The sequence below is a fragment of the Lepisosteus oculatus genome, unplaced genomic scaffold, assembly GCF_040954835.1.
Source record: "Lepisosteus oculatus isolate fLepOcu1 unplaced genomic scaffold, fLepOcu1.hap2 HAP2_SCAFFOLD_40, whole genome shotgun sequence".
NCBI lineage: Eukaryota > Metazoa > Chordata > Actinopteri > Semionotiformes > Lepisosteidae > Lepisosteus > Lepisosteus oculatus.
The window spans coordinates 749,588-773,633 of NW_027167934.1; the positions used below are offsets into that span (position 1 = coordinate 749,588).

At 50.8% G+C, this 24,046-nt stretch overlaps 23 non-coding genes across 23 annotated transcripts; 20 read left to right on the top strand and 3 right to left on the bottom strand.

The window, feature by feature from the left end:
- The first annotated feature begins 1,377 nt into the window (after window positions 1-1,377).
- trnas-gcu (transfer RNA serine (anticodon GCU)) lies at window positions 1,378-1,459 on the top strand. Its single transcript has one exon. It is a non-coding gene; the product is annotated as a tRNA-Ser (tRNA).
- A 714-nt stretch (window positions 1,460-2,173) lies between these two features.
- Window positions 2,174-2,247, bottom strand: trnai-aau (transfer RNA isoleucine (anticodon AAU)). Its single transcript has one exon. It is a non-coding gene; the product is annotated as a tRNA-Ile (tRNA).
- A 2,291-nt stretch (window positions 2,248-4,538) lies between these two features.
- Window positions 4,539-4,611, top strand: trnav-aac (transfer RNA valine (anticodon AAC)). Its single transcript has one exon. It is a non-coding gene; the product is annotated as a tRNA-Val (tRNA).
- Window positions 4,612-5,458: 847 nt separating this feature from the next.
- On the top strand, window positions 5,459-5,530 carry trnae-uuc (transfer RNA glutamic acid (anticodon UUC)). Its single transcript has one exon. It is a non-coding gene; the product is annotated as a tRNA-Glu (tRNA).
- Window positions 5,531-7,620: 2,090 nt separating this feature from the next.
- On the top strand, window positions 7,621-7,694 carry trnat-agu (transfer RNA threonine (anticodon AGU)). The gene has a single exon. It is a non-coding gene; the product is annotated as a tRNA-Thr (tRNA).
- Window positions 7,695-13,612: 5,918 nt separating this feature from the next.
- On the top strand, window positions 13,613-13,684 carry trnad-guc (transfer RNA aspartic acid (anticodon GUC)). The gene has a single exon. It is a non-coding gene; the product is annotated as a tRNA-Asp (tRNA).
- Window positions 13,685-14,318: 634 nt separating this feature from the next.
- On the bottom strand, window positions 14,319-14,391 carry trnav-cac (transfer RNA valine (anticodon CAC)). The gene has a single exon. It is a non-coding gene; the product is annotated as a tRNA-Val (tRNA).
- Window positions 14,392-14,842: 451 nt separating this feature from the next.
- On the bottom strand, window positions 14,843-14,914 carry trnae-uuc (transfer RNA glutamic acid (anticodon UUC)). Its single transcript has one exon. It is a non-coding gene; the product is annotated as a tRNA-Glu (tRNA).
- Window positions 14,915-16,546: 1,632 nt separating this feature from the next.
- On the top strand, window positions 16,547-16,663 carry LOC138228305 (U5 spliceosomal RNA). Its single transcript, XR_011185385.1, has one exon. It is a non-coding gene; the product is annotated as a U5 spliceosomal RNA (small nuclear RNA).
- A 391-nt stretch (window positions 16,664-17,054) lies between these two features.
- On the top strand, window positions 17,055-17,171 carry LOC138228330 (U5 spliceosomal RNA). Its single transcript, XR_011185410.1, has one exon. It is a non-coding gene; the product is annotated as a U5 spliceosomal RNA (small nuclear RNA).
- A 390-nt stretch (window positions 17,172-17,561) lies between these two features.
- On the top strand, window positions 17,562-17,678 carry LOC138228343 (U5 spliceosomal RNA). Its single transcript, XR_011185423.1, has one exon. It is a non-coding gene; the product is annotated as a U5 spliceosomal RNA (small nuclear RNA).
- A 391-nt stretch (window positions 17,679-18,069) lies between these two features.
- On the top strand, window positions 18,070-18,186 carry LOC138228361 (U5 spliceosomal RNA). Its single transcript, XR_011185441.1, has one exon. It is a non-coding gene; the product is annotated as a U5 spliceosomal RNA (small nuclear RNA).
- Window positions 18,187-18,576: 390 nt separating this feature from the next.
- Window positions 18,577-18,693, top strand: LOC138228298 (U5 spliceosomal RNA). Its single transcript, XR_011185378.1, has one exon. It is a non-coding gene; the product is annotated as a U5 spliceosomal RNA (small nuclear RNA).
- Window positions 18,694-19,084: 391 nt separating this feature from the next.
- LOC138228318 (U5 spliceosomal RNA) lies at window positions 19,085-19,201 on the top strand. The gene has a single exon (XR_011185398.1). It is a non-coding gene; the product is annotated as a U5 spliceosomal RNA (small nuclear RNA).
- Window positions 19,202-19,592: 391 nt separating this feature from the next.
- LOC138228306 (U5 spliceosomal RNA) lies at window positions 19,593-19,709 on the top strand. Its single transcript, XR_011185386.1, has one exon. It is a non-coding gene; the product is annotated as a U5 spliceosomal RNA (small nuclear RNA).
- A 391-nt stretch (window positions 19,710-20,100) lies between these two features.
- On the top strand, window positions 20,101-20,217 carry LOC138228331 (U5 spliceosomal RNA). The gene has a single exon (XR_011185411.1). It is a non-coding gene; the product is annotated as a U5 spliceosomal RNA (small nuclear RNA).
- A 390-nt stretch (window positions 20,218-20,607) lies between these two features.
- Window positions 20,608-20,724, top strand: LOC138228387 (U5 spliceosomal RNA). Its single transcript, XR_011185467.1, has one exon. It is a non-coding gene; the product is annotated as a U5 spliceosomal RNA (small nuclear RNA).
- Window positions 20,725-21,115: 391 nt separating this feature from the next.
- LOC138228307 (U5 spliceosomal RNA) lies at window positions 21,116-21,232 on the top strand. The gene has a single exon (XR_011185387.1). It is a non-coding gene; the product is annotated as a U5 spliceosomal RNA (small nuclear RNA).
- A 391-nt stretch (window positions 21,233-21,623) lies between these two features.
- LOC138228320 (U5 spliceosomal RNA) lies at window positions 21,624-21,740 on the top strand. Its single transcript, XR_011185400.1, has one exon. It is a non-coding gene; the product is annotated as a U5 spliceosomal RNA (small nuclear RNA).
- Window positions 21,741-22,131: 391 nt separating this feature from the next.
- On the top strand, window positions 22,132-22,248 carry LOC138228381 (U5 spliceosomal RNA). Its single transcript, XR_011185461.1, has one exon. It is a non-coding gene; the product is annotated as a U5 spliceosomal RNA (small nuclear RNA).
- Window positions 22,249-22,639: 391 nt separating this feature from the next.
- Window positions 22,640-22,756, top strand: LOC138228321 (U5 spliceosomal RNA). The gene has a single exon (XR_011185401.1). It is a non-coding gene; the product is annotated as a U5 spliceosomal RNA (small nuclear RNA).
- A 391-nt stretch (window positions 22,757-23,147) lies between these two features.
- LOC138228342 (U5 spliceosomal RNA) lies at window positions 23,148-23,264 on the top strand. The gene has a single exon (XR_011185422.1). It is a non-coding gene; the product is annotated as a U5 spliceosomal RNA (small nuclear RNA).
- A 391-nt stretch (window positions 23,265-23,655) lies between these two features.
- Window positions 23,656-23,772, top strand: LOC138228389 (U5 spliceosomal RNA). The gene has a single exon (XR_011185469.1). It is a non-coding gene; the product is annotated as a U5 spliceosomal RNA (small nuclear RNA).
- Window positions 23,773-24,046: the final 274 nt, after the last annotated feature.

The window sequence follows — 24,046 nt, forward strand, 5'->3', positions numbered from 1 at the left end:
TCTACTTCTCTCTTGTAGTAGTACAGCAGACCTTTCCAGGTGAGCAGGTCACAGAGTCCGAAATGAGCTTCCTCCATCAAGCAAAGTACCTGAACATGACTCTGTCTTCATAAAAGTGCCCCTGTAATAAAGAAATTAAATCCGAAATCAAGAGGGCAGTTGCCTACTGAAGTTCAAGAAGTCATCAATTTTAACCTAGCAACACATTAAAGGCTGCATCTATACAAGTACGATTCTAGAAATGCTCACCAGATTACGTTTTAAGAAGGAACTGCGCCTCAGGTTCCGCCGAGATCTTAACTCGGATGGCAGGATTCAGAGTCCGGAGTGCGGACTGATGGCGCACGGAGGGTCCACATACTGTGGATCCCTCAGTGATCTTCCGCGTGTTCAAACAGCCAGCGTGTGACTCCCCTGTCCCCGTGACCTCATTGCTCTGCTCTCGCCTCTGTGCAGCCGAGCCCGACTCATGGTAAAGTGGAAAAAAATATGCCCTCAACGTGAGATTGACTCTGGAGTGAGGATAGACGTTACCTTTTTATCGTTGAACAGGATGTATGTGATGTGGCGACTAGGTTCAATTTTGTATCCTCTTTAAAAGATTAAGGACTGGGGTGAGCGTGATTTACCACCCTTTCAGCTAAGAACCCGACGTGCGCACCGTTTAAGCTGCATAGACTCGGTCGTTTAACTCTTCTCCATTAGAAGGGTTAAGGTTAAAGAAAAAAACATTGCTGACTTCTTTTTTTTTTTGCCAGCCACGAGTGCTGATTAGCAAGGTTTGTATTTCATGTTTTGCAAGTTGCATCCATTATAAGAAAAACAAGTTGTTCAAGACAGGAAATGAATGCTTGCATTTAATTAAGTCTAGCCGTAGGCGGTTGTCCATAATGACCAGTTCTGTTCGAGAAGACAGAACAAAAAAGGCACCGCTGGGATTCGGAGCCAGGGTCTCCTGTGTACTAGACAGGCACCTTAAGCAACTAAGCCACGGCGCCCCAGGAGAGCTGTCCTTTGACAGCCACTTGGACACACCACTCAGACACATCTGCATTCGGTGTGTGCTCCGCCTGCTCGCTGAGCAAGTTGCCACCTTTACATATAATAGCAACATCAACACCAAGAGAAAGGGTGACAAATGGCTTTTATCTGGAACTTTTCATGTCCAAGGAGCTCAATGTGCTTTCTGTGTACAACAGGGCCACTGAACTCCACACTGGCCACTGAACCACAGCAGTGGCTTGCTGGCTTGACATCTCCCAAGGAAAATGTTGAAATCGCATGTGGAACAGGAAAATGACCCTCGAGTACGGGGGAAAAAAAAGAAAAAGATCATCTGGAGCGCGCCAACCCATGTCCGGACAGCGCAGATCCCTCGACGAGGTGGCCGAGTGGTTAAGGCGATGGACTGCTAATCCATTGTGCTCTGCACGCATGGGTTCGAATCCCATTCTCGTCGCGCTCCATGTCTGACACGTGTGCCCGTTCGGCGTTGGCCCTCCTGTCGTTTGCTCCGGTTCTAGAGCCGTGCATTTTCTAGCGGTGGCTGAACATGGTATAGTAGGCTAACGTCGGTATCGAGCAGTAACAGTAACGGTATTTACGTGTCGCTGCTGCCAAGTGGCTCTGGGTTGAGACCGCGTTTTCACTTACTTGCAACGCAAACGGAGAAAGTGATTTTTGACAGTCTCTCGAGAGACCGCGCTAGGTGTTTAGGGATAGACTTTGTCAGTTCCCCCTGGGATGGTGGCCTCTCAAATAGTTTGTGATTCCTTATACAGTAGAAGCCTGCTTCGTGGCTTAAATCCAAGCTAAGGAAACGAGTTAGAGGTCTGATGCAGAACTGCGAATTCAATGAAGGGGAACACTACAGTACATTGCACTGTATGTGTGAGGAAAGCTGCCCCCTTCAGTCCCTTGTCGACCGAACAGAGGACTGTAAAGGATACCGCCAAGAAACTTAAGGATTTACCATATTAAACATTGGAAATCCAACCACTTGCATTTGTGACACTTGATTTTGGCTCCACCTAAGACACTCTTAAATCTTCAAACACTTTTCTCTTCTCACGCAACACTCTTGTCTGTCGGCACTATGTGGCAGCGTTGCATGACAACCCCTCTCACCACGGAAAGGAACCTAACAGCTTTGGTAAGAGAGGAGAAAAGGACCTGGCCCGTACGGGGCTCGAACCCACGACCTTGGCGTTATTAGCACCACACTCTAACCAACTGAGCTAACCAGCCTCACGACAGTGCTCCTCTCTGTGCTGCAAAAAATCAAACTCAGGGAATTTCTTTTGTCCTCCTTTGAATAGAAAGCCGTGTAATTCAGTGTACGGGCTTTCTCGTGCAGTTTCATGGTTCTTGTAACCCAAATCCTACACTGGCCTGAAGTGCCCCCCCATTTCACAGCATTTTTCAGCTGATTTAAAATGTACCTAAAGGAGAAGCATTATTGAAGACCATCAATTACCAAGAGCTTTTGTCAAAGGTTTTGGTGGTCATTTTGAATGACCACAGAACGCTGTGACCTCGGTTTTACATCTCATCCAAAAGACAGCGCCCTTTTACAACACAGCAACTCCGTCACTATACTGGGGCATTGGGACCCGCACAGACCTCAGGGTGAGCGCCCCCCCGCCGGCACCATTAACACCGCTTCCAGCTGGAAGCTTTGTTTTTCCCTGTAGCTCACCCTTATTCGGGTACTGACCTGGCTCACACCTGCTTAGCTTCAGTGGGTTTTCAGTTGCGAGTTGCAAGGGGATGCAAGTGATGGAGCCGCTCGCTGCAAAAGCCACTGCATTGGCCGGGAATCGAACCCGAGCCTCCCGCATGGCAGGCGAGAATGCTACCACTGAACCACCAATGCTCAGTGCCTGGGCCTTCAAAAAAGACGCTTTTTTGGTGCTCTGTGCAAAGTGCATCGACATCTGCTTCCAGCTGCAAAATGCCATTCGCGGATGCTGAAGAACTTATTTCCAAGGCAGCGGGTACAAGCGATTGGGCGTTTTAAAACCACCAGGAACAGCAAAGAGGCGCACTTCTTTGCTTGCGCCGAAACACACCGACTGGAGGCAGATAACGTAGTCGGCAGGATTCGAACCTGCGCGGGGAGACCCCAATGGATTTCTAGGCCATCGCCTTAACCACTCGGCCACGACTACAGCAAGCCCCACAGCCGCTGCGTTCTTGCTACAATCTTACCTGGATCGCGAGACGCCGGCGGAAGCCTATTTCAAAGTCGTTTTCCGTTTCAAAAAAACATTTCCAAAATACAAGCCTTGCAGACAGACACGCCTCAGAGGACTTAAGGGTGGCTTCATGTCGGAATGATAAAGTCTCCCCGTCCGGACATGAAAATGCCACTTTGTTACAGACAAAAAAAGAATCAACAACAGAGAAATGCCCACAAGCATTTGAAAAGCCGCACCACGTCGCACTTGAAATAGCTCTTACATTAGTGGAAAACACAAACGACCAACTCGGAATGACTTGCTTTGGACGCTTTTCAAAGCGTTCTTTGTGCACGACGACTGCGCCGCCTAGCAGATACAAATGGGTTGTACAACTTTGAAGTAGCAAATGGAAGAGGGCTAAGCCTCCTCTCTTTTAGCCCAGGTTCGATCTGTCTCCCAGAATCACCAGGGCGCACGCACACACACACACCTGTGCCGTTGAAGTGCTCTGCTTCATTTCTAAGGGCAACTCAACATTCACTCCTACCCCGAGTGCAGAAAAGACAGCGTCTGCAGCAGCAGCAGCTCAGGTCTCTGCACAGGAGCTAAGCTGCCCCCATCTCCTCTGCTCTGCTCTGCTCTGCGGCTCCTGCGGAGCGGAGTCCTGCCTGGAGCCGTGTTTGCAGGCGGCAGCTCCCCGCACCCTGTCTGTGCGTCGTGTCCAAGAGCTCCTGGGAGGAAGAGAGAGCCCTCCCACTCGGGGGCTTTTCCACGGTCTGTGTGAGGAGGGGCGGGTGTGTCCAGCAGCTTATCGAGCGGAAGCCTGGGGCGGCGGAGAGCTGTGATCGTGCAGACCTTGAGGTGTCACCTCTTTGTCTGCTTTCCCGCCCCCCCTCCGCCCAAGCTCTGCTCCAAAGTAGCCCGGCAACCCCTCACACCTGCACGTGTCACAACCTAAGGTGTGGTCATGAGACACCCATGGGGTGTTGTTCTGTTCTTGCTAATTGTTTCCTGCCCGTCGCAGGCAGGAGTCCATGCGAGGAAGATGCGCTGGACAGAGCTCAGAGGGCGCAGCTGGGTGGCTTTCCTTCTGAGTGACGTTCCTGCAACACTCTCCCGCTCCTCTTGGTGCGCTCATGCCGCAACACAGGAAGGCTGGAGCAGGTGGCTGTGCGCTCTGTCCACCGCCGAAATAGCTCAGTTGGGAGAGCGTTAGACTGAAGATCTAAAGATCCAGGGTTTCGGTATTTTGTTTCATCGCGCCCTTTGTTCCTCTCTCCAGCGCCCCCTGCCTAAAGTGACGCTTCCCTTTCTCAGCCGGAAACGCAAGCGAGACACCAGCAACTGTCCCTGCAGGTTTCCGTAGTGTAGCGGCTATCACGTTCGCCTAACACGCGAAAGGTCCCCGGTTCGAGACCGGGCGGAAACAGCCTCGTTCTGCATGCTCCTGTACTTCACAGAGGTATTGAGCGACCGGTCATTTGTTCCCAATGTATTTCCGGTGCCTTCATGCAGTCTTGTACCAAACGCACGTTCCGTCTGTACACGGAGCCGATCATTTGCAATTGGGTTGTGCCGACAGACCAGGACGAGCCTTGTCGGCTCAAAAGCAGCGCAGGACCTGCAAGAACAGCAGAAAGATTAGCATCCAGCGGGGGCTTCTTAGTGAGCCCAAGATCTCATCAAGAATCGGCTCCACCAACAGGGCTGGGCGCATTGTTCCATTCTCCGACCACTCTCGGTGTAAACAAGTCCCTCCTGGTCTCTGCTTGAATTGCACTTTCCTACGTTTGCTTTGGTGTAACTGGCTTCCCCTGCATGGGCGAATGTGAAGAAGATCCTTAGTAAGTCATTGAAGAAACCCGAGAAGAGGTCAGAGTGGCCTCTGTCGTTCATCAACGATCCAGTCAGGCAGTACTCCTCTGTAAAGCGCCGTTCGTTCACATCGATTGGCTTTTTTTTGCCTTCATTCGTGCAAGTAGTAAAAGCAGACGCCCCTATTCTGCCGTGACCCGGATTCGAACTGGGGTTGTTGCGGCCACAACGCAAAGTACTGACCACTATACGATCACGGCGAGTTACCGATACACACGTGGCAGGGCGGAAAAGGCTGTGCTCTCTTCGTGTGACATAATTCGGAAAAGTCCTGACGTTGCATTTCAACTGAGCCCCAGTATACATCGACCCTTCGACACTCTGAGTGACAACTCTCTTGCGTGTTTTCTAATATTTCTGTGGTTTGCTTGGATGATGCCCGGAACAGCAGGGTTGCGTGCTCCCATATGGTCTAGCGGTTAGGATTCCTGGCTTTCACCCAGGCGGCCCGGGTTCGACTCCCGGTATGAGAACGTGTTAATTTTGCCTCCTGCTTTCCAAAAGATCAGCACCGTGTACGAAGGAGCCGCATTAAAACTACTCGAACGTGCAAAACGTGCGAGAAGAGGGGGCGCTTGTTTCCAGCCGAAACTTCTCGCGTGTGAGACGAGCTGACCATCGCTGCAGGAGGTGGGAGGGTTACTCTGGTAGACAGGGCTGACCTTTGGCAATAGGATTTATACTCTCCAAGATGATATTTGCACTTTCTGGAGAGGCGATTTTCTCCACTTCAGTAGCCCGATTTCGTCGATTGCGTGGAGAGGGCTGTAGAATGTGGCGCCGCCTTTCCTGCTCCGTCCATGACAGGCGTGCTGGACTCTGGAGAGAGAGCACGGTCCATCAGCGCACACCAATAAAGGCACTGGAAGCCGCTGAATCGCATTGGCGAAGCTCAGCACTGGGCCGCTGGGCACATCTGACCACTGTTTCCGTAGTGTAGTGGTTATCACGTTCGCCTCACACGCGAAAGGTCCCCGGGTGGAAACGGACTTCAGACTTCTTTTGTCGCCACGCACAAAAGGGGATTGGGGATTCGCCTAGCGCTGTTATCGAACAGACCCACTCACCTCTTAGTGTGGCGGGATCTGCACAGTGCATGTCGCAGCGCATCCTGCTTTCACTTCAATGCGCGTCCTGATGTACCCCTGTCTCCCGCGTGACAGGTGGGGACAGGTGACAGGTCCTATACTAATGAGGAAGACATCGCTCTCTCCGACCCCCCGGCATCGTGTCCCGACCCACCATGCTGGAAGCCGACACGTGCTGTGATTCCTTTACGGAGCAGAAATGACAACCGAGGAGCCGAGAGATCATTTCAGCATTTCGCGTCTGAACGGAAAACACAAACAACCAACTCAGAATGACTTGCCTTTGACGCTTTTCAAAGCGTTCTTTGTGCACGACGACTGCGCCGCCTAGCAGATACAAATGGGTTGTACAACTTTGAACTAGTAAATGGAAGAGGGCTAAGCCTCCTCTCTTTTAGCCCAGGTTCGATCTGTCTCCCAGAATCACCAGGGCGCACACACACACACCCGTGCCGTTGAAGTGCTCTGCTTCATTTCTAAGGGCAACTCAACATTCACTCCTACCCCGAGTGCAGAAAAGACAGCGTCCGCAGCAACAGCAGCTCAGGTCTCTGCACAGGAGCTAAGCTGCCCCCATCTCCTCTGCTCTGCGGCTCCTGCAGAGCGGAGTCCTGCCTGGAGCTGTGTTTGCAGGCGGCGGCTCCCCACGCTCTGTCTGTGCGTCGTGAAATTAATTAATAACGTTAATAAATTTATAAAGTTAATTTATAAAGTTAATAAAGTTATAAATTAGAAATTAATAACGATATAATTATATTCATGTACCGCAACACAAGAATAGTACACGCTGTACATTGTCTGTCGATAATGTTTCTGTAGTGCTTTAGTGGGTTAGGTTCCTGACTTCCATGTCACACGGTCTATGATTGAATCCCATGGAACTATGACTTTATTTTTTAACAAACATTTCTTTGAAAAAATGAAACGTTTCCCTTGGTCAGAGATTAAATAAAACCTCACTTTTTTAGGTTTTACTGTGCAGAGTGAGGTTTTACCTCACTTTTTTTGAGCAGAAGGTTTACTGTGACCTGAGAAGGGCCGGCATCCAATCACGGTGGTAAATACACACAAGCTCTCACTCATCTGAGCTACACGGCTACCAAGATGATCTCGGGTGCGCCGAGCTGGTACGGAACATATTGAACTGATCGACGGCGAATTGTCTCTCAGACAGGCTTTTCACCTCTAAGCTCCCTGACTGACAGTGATCAGCTAGGTAGTGAAACAGTCAGCTGCTTCTAAGCCTTAAACAGCTGCATCTCGGTGCTTCCACGGAGAGATGATTTGAAAGCCGAACATCACCCATTGGGAACACCTTACTATCACTAGTTTAAGAGACTCTTAAGGTCTTGCAGAGGTGCCTGTCTAATAGCATGCGCTTTGCAAGCTATAGGTGTTTAGGCTGAGGCAGAATGCCTAACAAAATGTTTTTCTAAAGGTGTGTCCAAGTGGCTGCAAAAGGACAACACTCCCGGGGCACTGTGGCTTAGTTGGTTAAAGCGCCTGTCTAGTAAACAGGAGATCCTGGGTTCGAATCCCAGCGGTGCCTTCTTTGTTCTGTCTTCTTGAACAGTACTGGTCATTATGGACAACCGCCTACGGCTAGACTTAATTAAATGCAAGTATTCATTTCCTGTCTTTAACGCGACTTGTTTTTCTTAAAATGGATGCAACTTGCAAAACATGAAATACAAACCTTGCTAATCAGCGCTAGCGGCTGGCAAAAAAAAAAGAAGTCAGCAATGTTTTTTTCTTTAACCTTAACCCTACTAATGGAGAAGAGTTAAACGACCGAGTCTATGCAGCTTAAACGGTGCGCACGTCGGGTTCTTAGCTGGTAAATCACGCTCACCCCAGTCCTTAATCTTTTAAAGAGGATACAAAATTGAACCTAGTCGCCACATCACATACATCCTGTTCAATGATAAAAAGGTAACATCTATCCTCGCTCCAGACTAAATCTCACGTTGAGGGCATATTTTTTTTCACTTTACCGTGAGTCGGGCTCGGCTGCACAGAGGAGAGAGCAGAGCAATGAGGTCACGGGGACAGGGGAGTCACACGCTGGTGGTTTGAATACGCGGAAGATCACTGAGGGATCCACAGTATATGGACCCTCCGTGCGCCATCAGTCCGCACTCCGGACTCTGAATCCTGCCATCCGAGTTAAGATCTCGGCGGAACCTGAGGCACAGTTCCTTCTTAAAACGTAATCTGGTGAGCATTTCTAGAATCGTACTTGTATAGATGCAGCCTTTAATGTGTTGCTAGGTTAAAATTGATGACTTCTTGTATTTCAGTAGGCAACTGCCCTCTTGATTTCGGATTTAATTTCTTTATTACAGGGGCGCTTTTATGATGACAGAGTCATGTTCAGGTACTTTGCTTGATTGAGGAAGCTCATTTCGGACTCTGTGATCTGCTCACCTGGAAAGGTCTGCTGTACTACTACAAGAGAGAAGTAGAGTCTGGAAGAAGGGACAATTTTATGATGCTTTGGAAGGTAATGTTTTTTTTTTCTTTGAAATCGAAATGAATCAGAATAGCAGTGCAAAAGACAAACTCTTTGGTTTGGTTTAAAGAGATATGGTTTTAAAACAGACAACATGTAGAAAACAGGTGTTTCTCACTTTTGGAAAAGAATGGACCGGGGGTAATATTTTACTAGTTGCAGGGCTGAGCTCACTGGGTTACAGTCCTGCAGTGTTACACCAGGTCCAGTGGCGCAATGGATAAGGCGTCTGATTACGAATCAGGAGATTGTAGGTTTGACTCTTACCTGGCTCGGGTCATTTTTAAACACATCGGGCTGCTCCCTAAGTAGTCTGTGCTACTTACTGCATTGTAATCGTACCCAGTAAGAGATTTCCTTCATGTAAATGAACTGCACCTGACAGCTTTAGAAAAACACCTGGGCTCAGTACGGTGCTGAGAGCTCAGCGTTGCTGTTCTAATTAGCACGCACTGCATCGGCTATGAGCCCGAACCTTTCAATTATTCCGATCAGTAAGTCAACACGTAGTCCACATGAACGGTAGAAATATTCTCTTGTCTGTCTCTTGTTTGTATAGAACTGAATGTCCCTGACAATGTACTGTTAGTTTTAATTGAAGAACGGCATTTGTGTTCAAATATACCAGACAAGTTTATGTAACTGCTCATGCGACACTCAGTTGTAATTAGTCAAGAAATAAAGTCGAACAACAGCTGCGGGTTTGATTCTGAACGTATCAGATTGCAGCGCCTTTTACTTCCATTGACAAATGATAGAGATTCGAAGAGAGATCCTTCAGACCAGCAAGCAAACCCACGGCTATTTCGGTTTTCTATCTAGGCAACGTTGGTGTTTGCAATAGCATACATGAAAGCGTGATGCAATTTCTGTGGCTACATTTGTTGCACGTCATGCACAGTAAGAGTGTTTCTAACACCAAATAAAAAGTCAACAATTAGCGATCACGCCTTCTCCTCAGTTAACCCACTGAAACCCTTGCTGTTAACAGTTCTTTACTGCGTGCTTTACCAGCACCTACATATCGTGTCGGTTCTTTCAGCTTTATTCATTAGGTTTTCAAAGGCATAAGCAGAGCACCAGAGGTGCGAAGGCAAAGTGTGTGGTTATCTGAAGAATTGATGTCCATGGCAGCAGGTCCAAGCGATTTCGCGTTGTTATAGTACCAGGAAAGGAGAAGCGGCACTTCGCCTCTGCCGCGCAGGCACAAGGCGACATGCGGCAGACGCCGGAGTCGGCAGGTTTCGAACCTGCGCGGGGAGTCCCCAACGCATTTCGATCCCATCGCCTTAAACACTCGAGCACGACAAATGCGAGCTCGCCGCCGCCGCATTCCTCCTATAATCAAACACGGACTGCGAGGTGGCTGCGGATACCTTTTTAAAGTTGCTCTCCGTTAAAAAAAAAATACCTTTCACAAGATACGTGCCGGCAGACAGACACACCTCAGAGGGTTTAAGGCTGGCTTCACGTTCAAATGATAAAGTCCCCCCGTCCGGATGTCAAAATGCAACTTTGGCAGACAGAACAAACATCAACAAACCACAAATGTGGACAAGGATTTTACAAGCTGCACCACACTGCACTTTCAAAAGCATTTACGTTCGTGTTAGACGCAGGACTTGCCTTTGATTTGCGCGCTTACGAACGTCATGGAAAACGAAACAAAACTAAAGCCCTCAGCTCCTGCACGTGATTATAATGCCGTTACGTGTCGAAGCAGTAATTTACGTCATCCTACCACTGCAACACGGGGAATAGAGAGAAATGAGCACACGCTACGAATCGTCTCAATCACTCCCTAGAGTCGTAAGGCGCATTGAAGGGTGCACCCCCATCATTAATCGTTGCGCCTCTGTGAAAGGAAAGCTCTTGGGCAGTCTTTGAAACAGCTCGGATGAAACACTTGATTGCTTCCATGTGCATCTGGAGCCCACCCAGTGGGCAAAAGACGTATAATATACGTCTATTAAACGCATACCTTATACGTCTAAATGTGGTCTACAATTCGTCTAGAATGAAATTCTAATATACGTCTAAAGTTATACGTCAATTATACGTCTATGTTTAGACGTTCATTATACATAAATGGTTGGAGTTCTATTATACGGATAAATTTAGAGGACTATTATACATATATGGTTGGAGTTCCGGATAACTTTAGAGGTCTATTATACGGATAACTTTAGAGGACTATTATACGTATATGGTTAGAGGTCTATTATACGTATAACTTTAGAGGTCTATTATACGTATATGGTTAGAGGTCTATTATACGTATAACTTCAGAGGTCTATTATACGTATATGGGTAGAGGTCTATTATACATCAAAGATAGATTTTATAGGTGTAGAAACAAGTAAACCAAGCCAATGATTAGATTTAGAAATGTATTCTGAAAATACACATTCACACCTGAAACATATGTATTTCAAATTATACATTGTATACAATCAATCAACAATCAACATATGGGCAATAATCATAAAAAAACACAACTAGTCTTAAACTTCAGCTACAAATTCTGGTAACATGGCAATATACAGTATAGTAATGACAAACACAAAACTAATTACATTAACACACTAACTCAAAACCACATTTTGATTCAAATATACATTTTAAAATGTACAACTTCTATATTTCCAAGAAAAAAAAATATTACAATGGAAGTTAAGATGATTTTTTTCCACTATTTGCAAACCCTGTCTAATTGTCCTAACAGTTAGAACCAAAAACCTATTATTTTCAGTGTCCAGATCTCCTGGCCCCCTGTCTTTCATATGGATTCTTCAAGTAACACATTGCATGCTCCTTTATTTCTTTTTCTGTTGATGTAGGGTGGGACTTCAGCACCGCAGCTAGGAGAAAATGATATAATATTACTTCCCAAATAAATGATGATTAATATCTTCTTTAGTATAATCTAAAAAGTGAACGGTTTACTAAGCTCAAAACTGAAATAAATGTATGAAATTTGGCTTGCATCATAGCAGTTGAGCAATAAAGTCTGTCCTAATTAAAGAGTACCCAAAGTTTGAAAGTACAACATAGAATAAGAATAGAGAAACGGCAAAACGATTTTGTGTCATCTTCCCCATTCACACTATTTTATGTGCCATTTTTTGCTTATTCACGTACTATTTTAATCAAAATAATATTAAGAAAGATCTGTATGTATTCAGATAGTATTATTATTGTTCATACTTACTCGTCAAAAGAGGATTGCTGAGATATTTGCGGATATACTTCTACGTTTGAAAAATGTGTCCAAAATTGTGACCAACGAATACTAGCAATGCATTGTGGTATATAACCGGAAAATATGCTGGGTTCGATATTTTCTCAACGTATGCGTTTATTAATGTTGTCGATATTATGGTTGAAATATAACATTGATAATACATCGCGGCTATGTGCCCCCTGCTATGAGCTGATGTGCAATTTTAACGCATGTAGTTAGTAAGGATCGGTCACTGTTGTATGGTATTATATATAATGACATTATGGAATAGGATGGGGACAGGCCTGGCATCACGGGGGGAGGGGGGAATGTTGCCCCTTCAGTTTTGGGCAAAAAGATTTACCTAACTTAATTTGCGCCCTAAAAAAATAGTTGTACTTGTCAGACAACACTAAATGACAGGAACAGTCACTCAGTCTGTTTGATGGGCAGGAGGGCTATCCGTCCAGGAACTGCACATATCAGTGTCGTTATTGAGTGTCAACATTACGATCCTGTTTGCTCAGGTGGACCGATTCCTTGCAGTAGTTTATCATTATACTTAAAATCGTTATATAACTAGGACTAGTTATAGCAGTCTGTGCTTTCTGTTGGTTTTACAACATTTTTTCTTAACGATTCAGAACGTCCATGTAGCTGCAAAAATGAACGCTTATGGTACTTTTCGCTCCAGGCAATACTCTCCAGTGAGAGTGACGAAAAATGTGAAACTGAACTTCATCGCAAATACCAGATTGCTAGTCGATATCTTCTATCATAAAGCACTAATTAATGGCATAGCTGCGAGATTTCATTTGGGTAGCTGCACCGTACAGCTCCGTTTCAACCGAAATATCACCCCCGCTCAGAATTTCAGACGCCCCCCTACAGATTTTTCCCCGGGCACCGCGCACTGATGGGGGACGGGGTTTCCAGGAAATGGTATCAACTTTTCTCAAGAAAATAAAAATAGAAACTCTATAGGCACTCAAACATTTTACTGTTTTTTTTTCAGGCAGGTGGCAAGACCCCTCCGCAAAACCCTTGTATGCCAAGCTGTGGGCATTGATTCGTCGAATATACGTATATTCACGGCGAAAATACGGCTATACGTATATATACGTCGCCTCGACGTATAATCAACGTCGAATTGCAACCGTAAAATCGACGACATTAATAAATGCATATATAACGTCGAAAACACATCTAACACTAGGAGTATACGGCACTCTGCACAGTGTACGAAGTAAATTATTTTCGCAGTAATTAATTTACACGTGTATAATAAATATAGTAAATATAATTAATTACTGCGAAAATAATTTACTTCGTACACTGTGCAGAGTGCTGTATACTCCTAGTGTTAGATGTGTTTTCGACGTTATATATGCGTTTATTAATGTTTATTTCACAGTGTCGTGCACCTTTTCATTGCTCTCGCTTTCAGAGCCTCCGCACGGCACACGACTCGACATCAGGAAGCACATTGAAGTGAAAGCAGGGAGCGCTGCGACATGCACTGTGCAGATCCCGCCACACTAAGAGGTATATAAGCGTCAAAGGCAAGTCATTCCGAGTTGGTCGTTTGTGTTTTCCGTTCAGACGCGAAATGCTGAAATGATCTCTCGGCTCCTCGGTTGTCATTTCTGCTCCGTAAAGGAATCACAGCACGCGTCGCCTTCCAGCACGCTGGGTCGGGACACGATGCCGGGGGTCGGAGCGTGTGATGTCTTCCTCGTTAGTATAGTGGCAAGTATCCCCGCCTGTCACGCGGGAGATCGGGGTTCGATTCCCCGACGGGGAGTAGCTTTTCTTTTACCTCCTTAGAGAAAGGACTGCCTTTCACTTCTCTGTTTTCTAACACAGCGTCGTGCACCTTTTCATTGCTCTCGCTTTCAGAGCCTCCGCACGGCACAAGACTCGACATCAGGAAACACATTGAAGTGAAAGCAGGGAGCGCTGCGACATGCACTGTGCAGATCCCGCCACACTAAGAGGTGAGTGGGTCTGTTCGATGCACAAAGAACGCTTTGATAAGCGTCAAAGGCAAATCATTCCGAGTTGGTCGTTTGTGTTTTCCGTTCAGACGCGAAATGCTGAAATGATTTCTCGGCTCCTCAGTTGTCATTTCTGCTCCGTAAAGGAATCACAGCACGAGTCGGCTTCCAGCACGGTGGGTCGGGACACGATGCCGGGGGTCGGAGAGAGTGATGTCTTCCTCGTTAGTATAGGACCTGTCACGTGGACCTGTCACCTGTCCCCACCTGTCACGCGGGAGACCGGGGTACATCAGGACGCGCATTGAAGTGAAAGCAGGATGCGCTGCGACATGCACTGTGCAGATCCCGTCACACTAAGAGGTGAGTGGGTCTGTTCGATCACAGCGCTAGGTGAATCCCCAATCCCCTTTTGTGCGTGGCGACAGAAGAAGTCTGGTCTGTTTCCGCCCGGTTTCGATCCGGGGACCTTTCGCGTGTGAGGCGAACGTGATAACCACTACACTACGGAAACTGTGGTCAGATGTGCCCAGCGGCCCAGCGCTGAGCTTCGCCAATGCGATTCAGCTGCTTCCAGTGCCTTTATTGGGGTGCGCTGATGGACCGTGCTCTCTCTCCAGAGACCAGCACGCCTGTCATGGACGGAGCAGGAAAGACGGCGCCACATTCTACAGCCCTCTCCACGCAATCGACGAAATCGGGCTACTGAAGTGGAGAAAATCGCCTCTCCAGAAAGTGCAAATATCATCTTGGAGAGTATAAATCCTATTGCCGAAGGTCAGCCCTGTCTACCAGAGTGACCCTCCCACCTCCTGCAGCGATGGTCAGCTCGTCTCACACGCGAGAAGTTTCGGCTGGAAACAAGCGCCCCCTCTTCTCGCACGTTTTGCACGTTGAGTAGTTTTAATGTGGCTCCTTCGTACACAGTGCTGATCTTTTGGAAAGCAGGAGGCAAAATTGACACGTTCCCATACCGGGAGTCGAACCCGGGCCGCCTGGGTGAAAACCAGGAATCCTAACCGCTAGACCATATGGGAGTGCACAACCCTGCTGTTCCGGGCATCATGCAAGCAAACTACATAAATATGAGAAAACACGCAAGAGAGTTGTCACTCAGAGTGCCGAAGGGTCGATGTATACTGGGGCTCAGTTGAAATGCAACGTCAGGACTTTCCCGAATCATGTCACACGAAGAGAGCACAGCCTTTTCCGCCCTGCCACGTGTGTATCGGTAACTCGCCGTGATCGTATAGTGGTCAGTACTTTGCGTTGTGGCCACAACAACCCTGGTTCAAATCCGGGTCACGGCAGAATAGGGGCGTCTGCTTTTACTACTTGCATGAATGAAGGCAAAAAAAAGCCAATCGATGTGAACGAACAGCGCTTTACAGAGGAGTACTGCCTGACTGGATCGTTGATGAACGACAGAGGCCACTCCGACCTCTTCTCGGGTTTCTTCAATGACTTACTAAGGATCTTCTTCACATTCGCCCATGCATGGGAAGCCAGTTACACCAAAGCAAACGCAGGAAAGTGCATTTCATGCAGAGACCAGGAGGGACCTGTTTACACCAAGAGTGGTCGGAGTATGGAACAATGCGCCAAGCCCTGTTTCTGGAGTCGATTCTTGATTAGATCTTGGGCTCACTAAGAGGCCCCCGCTGGGTACTAATCTTTCTGTTGTTCTCGCAGGTGTTGCGCTGCTTTTGAGCCGACAGAGCTCGTCTTGGTCTGTAGGGATAGCCCAATTGCAAATGATCGGCTCCAGGTACAGAAAAAACGTGCGTTTGGTACAAGAGTGCATGAAGGCACCCGAAATACATTGGGAACAAATGACTGGTGGTTCAAGACCTCTGTGAAGTGCAGGAGCGTGCAAGAAGAGGCTGTTTGCACCCAGTCTCGAACCGGGGACCTTTCGCGTGTTAGGCGAACGTGATAGCCGCTACACTACGGAAACCTGTAGGGACTGCTGCTGGTGTCTCGCTTGCGTTTCGGGCTGAGAAAGGGACGCGTCACTTTAGGCAGAGGGCGCTGGAGATAGGAACAAAGGGCGCGATGAAACAAAATGCCGAAACCCGGGATCGAGCCAGGGACCTTTAGAACATACTCTCACGAATCGTTAGAATACGTGCGTTTGATCATCAATTGCGTAACAACCACATTCGTTCGACTTGAGCCATCAAGCTCATAGTTTTCAAATCTTGAAAGCTGTCATTGAGCACATCATAGTCTGCAGTACGCCACGTAACTTGCGTACTTCAACAGAAAGAAGAGCAGACAGCTCCATAAATATGCGAGGCGCAGAGAGTGCAAGGCGAGCCGCACACGTTTCGGTGACTGAGAGAGGGCAGTTTTTGCTTCTGCATTTCCCAAGTAAGGACGCATGACAACAAGCGATCGCGGTGCTCATTTACGACATTTGCATAGCTATGCATAGCTATGCTTTGCATAGCGGCTTCCCAGACTGCGTCGTTTCCGGCACAGTGTGGCCGGGTGTTTTCCGAGTTATCGCACGGATTCGGCACGCTCGCAAGCCGTGAGCCGCAGGCGATGAGCCCGGAGCTGAACGGGCCCCACTGGCTCGTTTGTAAGGCCAGGTGTATTGCAAACCACGACCGGCAGGGCAGAGGCCTTGAAGGCGGCCTGGGCTCCTGCAGCTGTGCAGCCACGCACTCTGGTTTCTCTTCATCTCGTACAAATCTTTCGCCTTTTACTAAAGATTTCCGTGGAGAGGAGCATGAATGAGTTCCATGCAATTTTTGTGCTTCCCTGCCTTCGGGTGGGGCGCAGCCTGGCTGGTCAAAGAGAGAAAACAAAAACGCTCGCAATCGGTCTTGTTATGGCGATTGTGGCAGTCTGCTCCGCGAGTCCTCGATCTCCGGCCGTCTGATTGGCGCTCTTTTCTTTGGGGGTTGGGAAGTGTCCGGCTGCAGGGGATCTTGGGACCTCGCTTTGCATAGCGGCTTCCCAGAGTGCGTCGTTTCCGGCACAGTGTGGCCGGGGGTTTTCCGAGTTATCGCACGGATTGGTCACGCTCGCAAGCCGTGAGCCGCAGGCGATGAGCCCGGAGCTGAACGGGCCCCACTGGCTAGTTTGTAAGGCCAGGTGCATTGCCAACCACGACCGGCAGCGCAGAGGCGTTGAAGGCGGCCTGGGCTCCTGCAGCTGTGCAGCCATGCACTCTGGTTTCTCTTCATCTCGTACAAATCTTTCGCCTTTTACTAAAGATTTCCGTGGAGAGGAGCATGAATGAGTTCCATGCATTTTTTGTGCTTCCCTGCCTTCGGGTGGGGCGCAGCCTGGCTGGTCAAAGAGAGAAAACAAAAACGCTCGCAATCGGTCTTGTTATGGCGATTGTGGCAGTCTGCTCCGCGAGTCCACGGTCTCCGGCGTCTGATTGGCGCTCTTTTCTTTGGGGGGCGGGAAGTGTCCGGCCGCAGGGGATCTTGGGACCTCGCTTTGCATAGCGGCTTCCCAGAGTGCGTCGTTTCCGGCACAGTGTGGCCGGGTGTTTTCCGAGTTATCGCACGGATTGGGCACGCTCGCAAGCCGTGAGCCGCAGGCGATGAGCCCGGAGCTGAACGGGCCCCACTGGCTCGTTTGTAAGGCCAGGTGTATTGCCAACCACGACCGGCAGGACAGAGGCATTGAAGGCGGCCTGGGCTCCTGCAGCTGTGCAGTCACGCACTCTGGTTTCTCTTCATCTCATACAAATCTTTCGCCTTTTACTAAAGATTTCCGTGGAGAGGAGCATGAATGAGTTCCATGCAATTTTTGTGCTTCCCTGCCTTCGGGTGGGGCGCAGCCTGGCTGGTCAAAGAGAGAAAACAAAAACGCTCGCAATCGGTCTTGTTATGGCGATTGTGGCAGTCTGCTCCGCGAGTCCTCGGTCTCCGGCCGTCTGATTGGCGCTCTTTTCTTTGGGGGTTGGGAAGTGTCCGGCTGCAGGGGATCTTGGGACCTCGCTTTGCATAGCGGCTTCCCAGAGTGCGTCGTTTCCGGCACAGTGTGGCCGGGTGTTTTCCGAGTTATCGCACGGATTGGTCACGCTCGCAAGCCGTGAGCCGCAGGCGATGAGCCCGGAGCTGAACGGGCCCCACTGGCTAGTTTGTAAGGCCAGGTGCATTGCCAACCACGACCGGCAGCGCAGAGGCTTTGAAGGCGGCCTGGGCTCCTGCAGCTTTGCAGCCACGCACTCTGGTTTTTCTTCATCTCGTACAAATCTTTCGCCTTTTACTAAAGATTTCCGTGGAGAGGAGCATGAATGAGTTCCATGCAATTTTTGTGCTTCCCTGCCTTCGGGTGGGGTGCAGCCTGGCTGGTCAAAGAGAGAAAACAAAAACGCTCGCAATCGGTCTTGTTATGGCGATTGTGGCAGTCTGCTCCGCGAGTCCACGGTCTCCGGCGTCTGATTGGCGCTCTTTTCTTTGGGAGGCGGGAAGTGTCCGGCCGCAGGGGATCTTGGGACCTCGCTTTGCATAGCGGCTTCCCAGAGTGCGTCGTTTCCGGCACAGTGTGGCCGGGTGTTTTCCGAGTTATCGCATGGATTCGGCACGCTCGCAAGCCGTGAGCCGCAGGCGATGAGCCCGGAGCTGAACGGGCCCCACTGGCTCGTTTGTAAGGCCAGGTGTATTGCCAACCACGACCGGCAGGGCAGAGGCTTTGAAGGCGGCCTGGGCTCCTGCAGCTGTGCAGCCACGCACTCTGGTTTCTCTTCATCTCGTACAAATCTTTCGCCTTTTACTAAAGATTTCCGTGGAGAGGAGCATGAATGAGTTCCATGCAATTTTTGTGCTTCCCTGCTTTTCGGTGGGGCGCAGCCTGGCTGGTCAAAGAGAGAAAACAAAAACGCTCGCAATCGGTCTTGTTATGGCGATTGTGGCAGTCTGCTCCGCGAGTCCTCGGTCTCCGGCCGTCTGATTGGCGCTCTTTTCTTTGGGGGTTGGGAAGTGTCCGGCCGCAGGGGATCTTGGGACCTCGCTTTGCATAGCGGCTTCCCAGAGTGCGTCGTTTCCGGCACAGTGTGGCCGGGTGTTTTCCGAGTTATCGCACGGATTGGTCACGCTCGCAAGCCGTGAGCCGCAGGCGATGAGCCCGGAGCTGAACGGGCCCCACTGGCTAGTTTGTAAGGCCAGGTGCATTGCCAACCACGACCGGCAGCGCAGAGGCTTTGAAGGCGGCCTGGGCTCCTGCAGCTGTGCAGCCACGCACTCTGGTTTCTCTTCATCTCGTACAAATCTTTCGCCTTTTACTAAAGATTTCCGTGGAGAGAAGCATGAACGAGTTCCATGCAATTTTTGTGCTTCCCTGCCTTCGGGTGGGGCGCAGCCTGGCTGGTCAAAGAGAGAAAACAAAAACGCTCGCAATCGGTCTTGTTATGGCGATTGTGGCAGTCTGCTCCGCGAGTCCACGGTCTCCGGCCGTCTGATTGGCGCTCTTTTCTTTGGGGGGCGGGAAGTGTCCGGCCGCAGGGGATCTTGGGACCTCGCTTTGCATAGCGGCTTCCCAGAGTGCGTCATTTCCGGCACAGTGTGGCTGGGTGTTTTCCGAGTTATCGCACGGATTGGGCACGCTCGCAAGCCGTGAGCCGCAGGCGATGAGCCCGGAGCTGAACGGGCCCCACTGGCTCGTTTGTAAGGCCAGGTGTATTGCCAACCACGACCGGCAGGGCAGAGGCCTTGAAGGCGGCCTGGGCTCCTGCAGCTGTGCAGCCACGCACTCTGGTTTCTCTTCATCTCGTACAAATCTTTCGCCTTTTACTAAAGATTTCCGTGGAGAGGAGCATGAATGAGTTCCATGCAATTTTTGTGCTTCCCTGCCTTCGGGTGGGGCGCAGCCTGGCTGGTCAAAGAGAGAAAACAAAAACGCTCGCAATCGGTCTTGTTATGGCGATTGTGGCAGTCTGCTCCGCGAGTCCTCGGTCTCCGGCCGTCTGATTGGCGCTCTTTTCTTTGGGGGTTGGGAAGTGTCCGGCTGCAGGGGATCTTGGGACCTCGCTTTGCATAGCGGCTTCCCAGAGTGCGTCGTTTCCGGCACAGTGTGGCCGGGGGTTTTCCGAGTTATCGCACGGATTGGTCACGCTCGCAAGCCGTGAGCCGCAGGCGATGAGCCCGGAGCTGAACGGGCCCCACTGGCTAGTTTGTAAGGCCAGGTGCATTGCCAACCACGACCGGCAGCGCAGAGGCGTTGAAGGCGGCCTGGGCTCCTGCAGCTGTGCAGCCATGCACTCTGGTTTCTCTTCATCTCGTACAAATCTTTCGCCTTTTACTAAAGATTTCCGTGGAGAGGAGCATGAATGAGTTCCATGCATTTTTTGTGCTTCCCTGCCTTCGGGTGGGGCGCAGCCTGGCTGGTCAAAGAGAGAAAACAAAAACGCTCGCAATCGGTCTTGTTATGGCGATTGTGGCAGTCTGCTCCGCGAGTCCACGGTCTCCGGCGTCTGATTGGCGCTCTTTTCTTTGGGGGGCGGGAAGTGTCCGGCCGCAGGGGATCTTGGGACCTCGCTTTGCATAGCGGCTTCCCAGAGTGCGTCGTTTCCGGCACAGTGTGGCCGGGTGTTTTCCGAGTTATCGCACGGATTGGGCACGCTCGCAAGCCGTGAGCCGCAGGCGATGAGCCCGGAGCTGAACGGGCCCCACTGGCTCGTTTGTAAGGCCAGGTGTATTGCCAACCACGACCGGCAGGACAGAGGCATTGAAGGCGGCCTGGGCTCCTGCAGCTGTGCAGTCACGCACTCTGGTTTCTCTTCATCTCATACAAATCTTTCGCCTTTTACTAAAGATTTCCGTGGAGTGGAGCATGAATGAGTTCCATGCAATTTTTGTGCTTCCCTGCCTTCGGGTGGGGCGCAGCCTGGCTGGTCAAAGAGAGAAAACAAAAACGCTCGCAATCGGTCTTGTTATAGCGATTGTGGCAGTCTGCTCCGCGAGTCCTCGGTCTCCGGCCGTCTGATTGGCGCTCTTTTCTTTGGGGGGCGGGAAGTGTCCGGCCGCAGGGGATCTTGGGACCTCGCTTTGCATAGCGGCTTCCCAGAGTGCGTCGTTTCCGGCACAGTGTGGCCGGGTGTTTTCCGAGTTATCGCACGGATTGGGCACGCTCGCAAGCCGTGAGCCGCAGGCGATGAGCCCGGAGCTGAACGGGCCCCAATGGCTCGTTTGTAAGGCCAGGTGTATTGCCAACCACGACCGGCAGGGCAGAGGCCTTGAAGGCGGCCTGGGCTCCTGCAGCTGTGCAGCCACGCACTCTGGTTTCTCTTCATCTCGTACAAATCTTTCGCCTTTTACTAAAGATTTCCGTGGAGAGGAGCATGAATGAGTTCCATGCAATTTTTGTGCTTCCCTGCCTTCGGGTGGGGCGCAGCCTGGCTGGTCAAAGAGAGAAAACAAAAACGCTCGCAATCGGTCTTGTTATGGCGATTGTGGCAGTCTGCTCCGCGAGTCCTCGGTCTCCGGCCGTCTGATTGGCGCTCTTTTCTATGGGGGGCGGGAAGTGTCCGGCCGCAGGGGATCTTGGGACCTCGCTTTGCATAGCGGCTTCCCAGAGTGCGTCATTTCCGGCACAGTGTGGCCGGGTGTTTTCCGAGTTATCGCACGGATTCGGCACGCTCGCAAGCCGTGAGCCGCAGGCGATGAGCCCGGAGCTGAACGGGCCCCACTGGCTCGTTTGTAAGGCCAGGTGTATTGCCAACCACGACCGGCAGGGCAGAGGCTTTGAAGGTGGCCTGGGCTCCTGAAGCTGTGCAGCCACGCACTCTGGTTTCTCTTCATCTCGTACAAATCTTTCGCCTTTTACTAAAGATTTCCGTGGAGAGGAGCATGAACGAGTTCCATGCAATTTTTGTGCTTCCCTGCCTTCGGGTGGGGCGCAGCCTGGCTGGTCAAAGAGAGAAAACAAAAACGCTCGCAATCGGTCTTGTTATGGCGATTGTGGCAGTCTGCTCCGCGAGTCCTCGGTCTCCGGCCGTCTGATTGGCGCTCTTTTCTTTGGGGGTTGGGACGTGTCCGGCCGCAGGGGATCTTGGGACCTCGCTTTGCATAGCGGCTTCCCAGAGTGCGTCATTTCCGGCACAGTGTGGCCGGGTGTTTTCCGAGTTATCGCACGGATTGGTCACGCTCGCAAGCCGTGAGCCGCAGGCGATGAGCCCGGAGCTGAACGGGCCCCACTGGCTAGTTTGTAAGGCCAGGTGCATTGCCAACCACGACCGGCAGCGCAGAGGCTTTGAAGGTGGCCTGGACTCCTGCAGCTGTGCAGCCACGCACTCTGGTTTCTCTTCATCTCGTACAAATCTTTCGCCTTTTACTAAAGATTTCCGTGGAGAGGGGCATGAATGCGTTCCATGCAATTTTTGTGCTTCCCTGCCTTCGGGTGGGGCGCAGCCTGGCTGGTCAAAGAGAGAAAACAAAAACGCTCGCAATCAGTCTTGTTATGGCGATTGTGGCAGTCTGCTCCGCGAGTCCTCGGTCTCCGGCCGTCTGATTGGCGCTCTTTTCTTTGGGGGGCGGGAAGTGTCCGGCCTCAGGGGATCTTGGGACCTCGCTTTGCATAGCGGCTTCCCAGAGTGCGTCGTTTCCGGCACAGTGTGGCCGGGTGTTTTCCGAGTTATCGCACGGATTCGGCACGCTCGCAAGCCGTGAGCCGCAGGCGATGAGCCCGGAGCTGAACGGGCCCCACTGGCTCGTTTGTAAGGCCAGGTGTATTGCCAACCACGACCGGCAGGGCAGAGGCTTTGAAGGTGGCCTGGGCTCCTGAAGCTGTGCAGCCACGCACTCTGGTTTCTCTTCATCTCGTACAAATCTTTCGCCTTTTACTAAAGATTTCCGTGGAGAGGAGCATGAACGAGTTCCATGCAATTTTTGTGCTTCCCTGCCTTCGGGTGGGGCGCAGCCTGGCTGGTCAAAGAGAGAAAACAAAAACGCTCGCAATCGGTCTTGTTATGGCGATTGTGGCAGTCTGCTCCGCGAGTCCTCGGTCTCCGGCCGTCTGATTGGCGCTCTTTTCTTTGGGGGTTGGGAAGTGTCCGGCCGCAGGGGATCTTGGGACCTCGCTTTGCATAGCGGCTTCCCAGAGTGCGTCGTTTCCGGCACAGTGCGGCCGGGTGTTTTCCGAGTTATCGCACGGATTGGTCACGCTCGCAAGCCGTGAGCCGCAGGCGATGAGCCCGGAGCTGAACGGGCCCCACTGGCTCGTTTGTAAGGCCAGGTGCATTGCCAACCACGACCGGCAGGGCAGAGGCTTTGAAGGCGGCCTGGGCTGCTGCAGCTGTGCAGCCACGCACTCTGGTTTCTCTTCATCTCGTACAAATCTTTCGCCTTTTACTAAAGGTTTCCGTGGAGAGGAGCATGAATGAGTTCCATGCAATTTTTGTGCTTCCCTGCCTTCGGGTGGGGCGCAGCCTGGCTGGTCAAAGAGAGAAAACAAAAACGCTCGCAATCGGTCTTGTTATGGCGATTGTGGCAGTCTGCTCCGCGAGTCCTCGGTCTCCGGCCGTCTGATTGGCGCTCTTTTCTTTGGGGGTTGGGAAGTGTCCGGCCGCAGGGGATCTTGGGACCTCGCTTTGCATAGCGGCTTCCCAGAGTGCGTCGTTTCCGGCACAGTGCGGCCGGGTGTTTTCCGAGTTATCGCACGGATTGGTCACGCTCGCAAGCCGTGAGCCGCAGGCGATGAGCCCGGAGCTGAACGGGCCCCACTGGCTAGTTTGTAAGGCCAGGTGCATTGCCAACCACGACCGGCAGCGCAGAGGCTTTGAAGGCGGCCTGGGCTCCTGCAGCTGTGTAGCCACGCACTCTGGTTTTTCTTCATCTCGTACAAATCTTTTGCCTTTTACTAAAGATTTCCGTGGAGAGGAGCATGAATGCGTTCCATGCAATTTTTGTGCTTCCCTGCCTTCGGGTGGGGCGCAGCCTGGCTGGTCAAAGAGAGAAAACAAAAACGCTCGCAATCGGTCTTGTTATGGCGATTGTGGCAGTCTGCTCCGCGAGTCCTCGGTCTCCGGCCGTCTGATTGGCGCTCTTTTCTTTGGGGGGCGGGAAGTGTCCGGCCTCAGGGGATCTTGGGACCTCGCTTTGCATAGCGGCTTCCCAGAGTGCGTCGTTTCCGGCACAGTGTGGCCGGGTGTTTTCCGAGTTATCGCACGGATTGGGCACGCTCGCAAGCCGTGAGCCGCAGGCGAT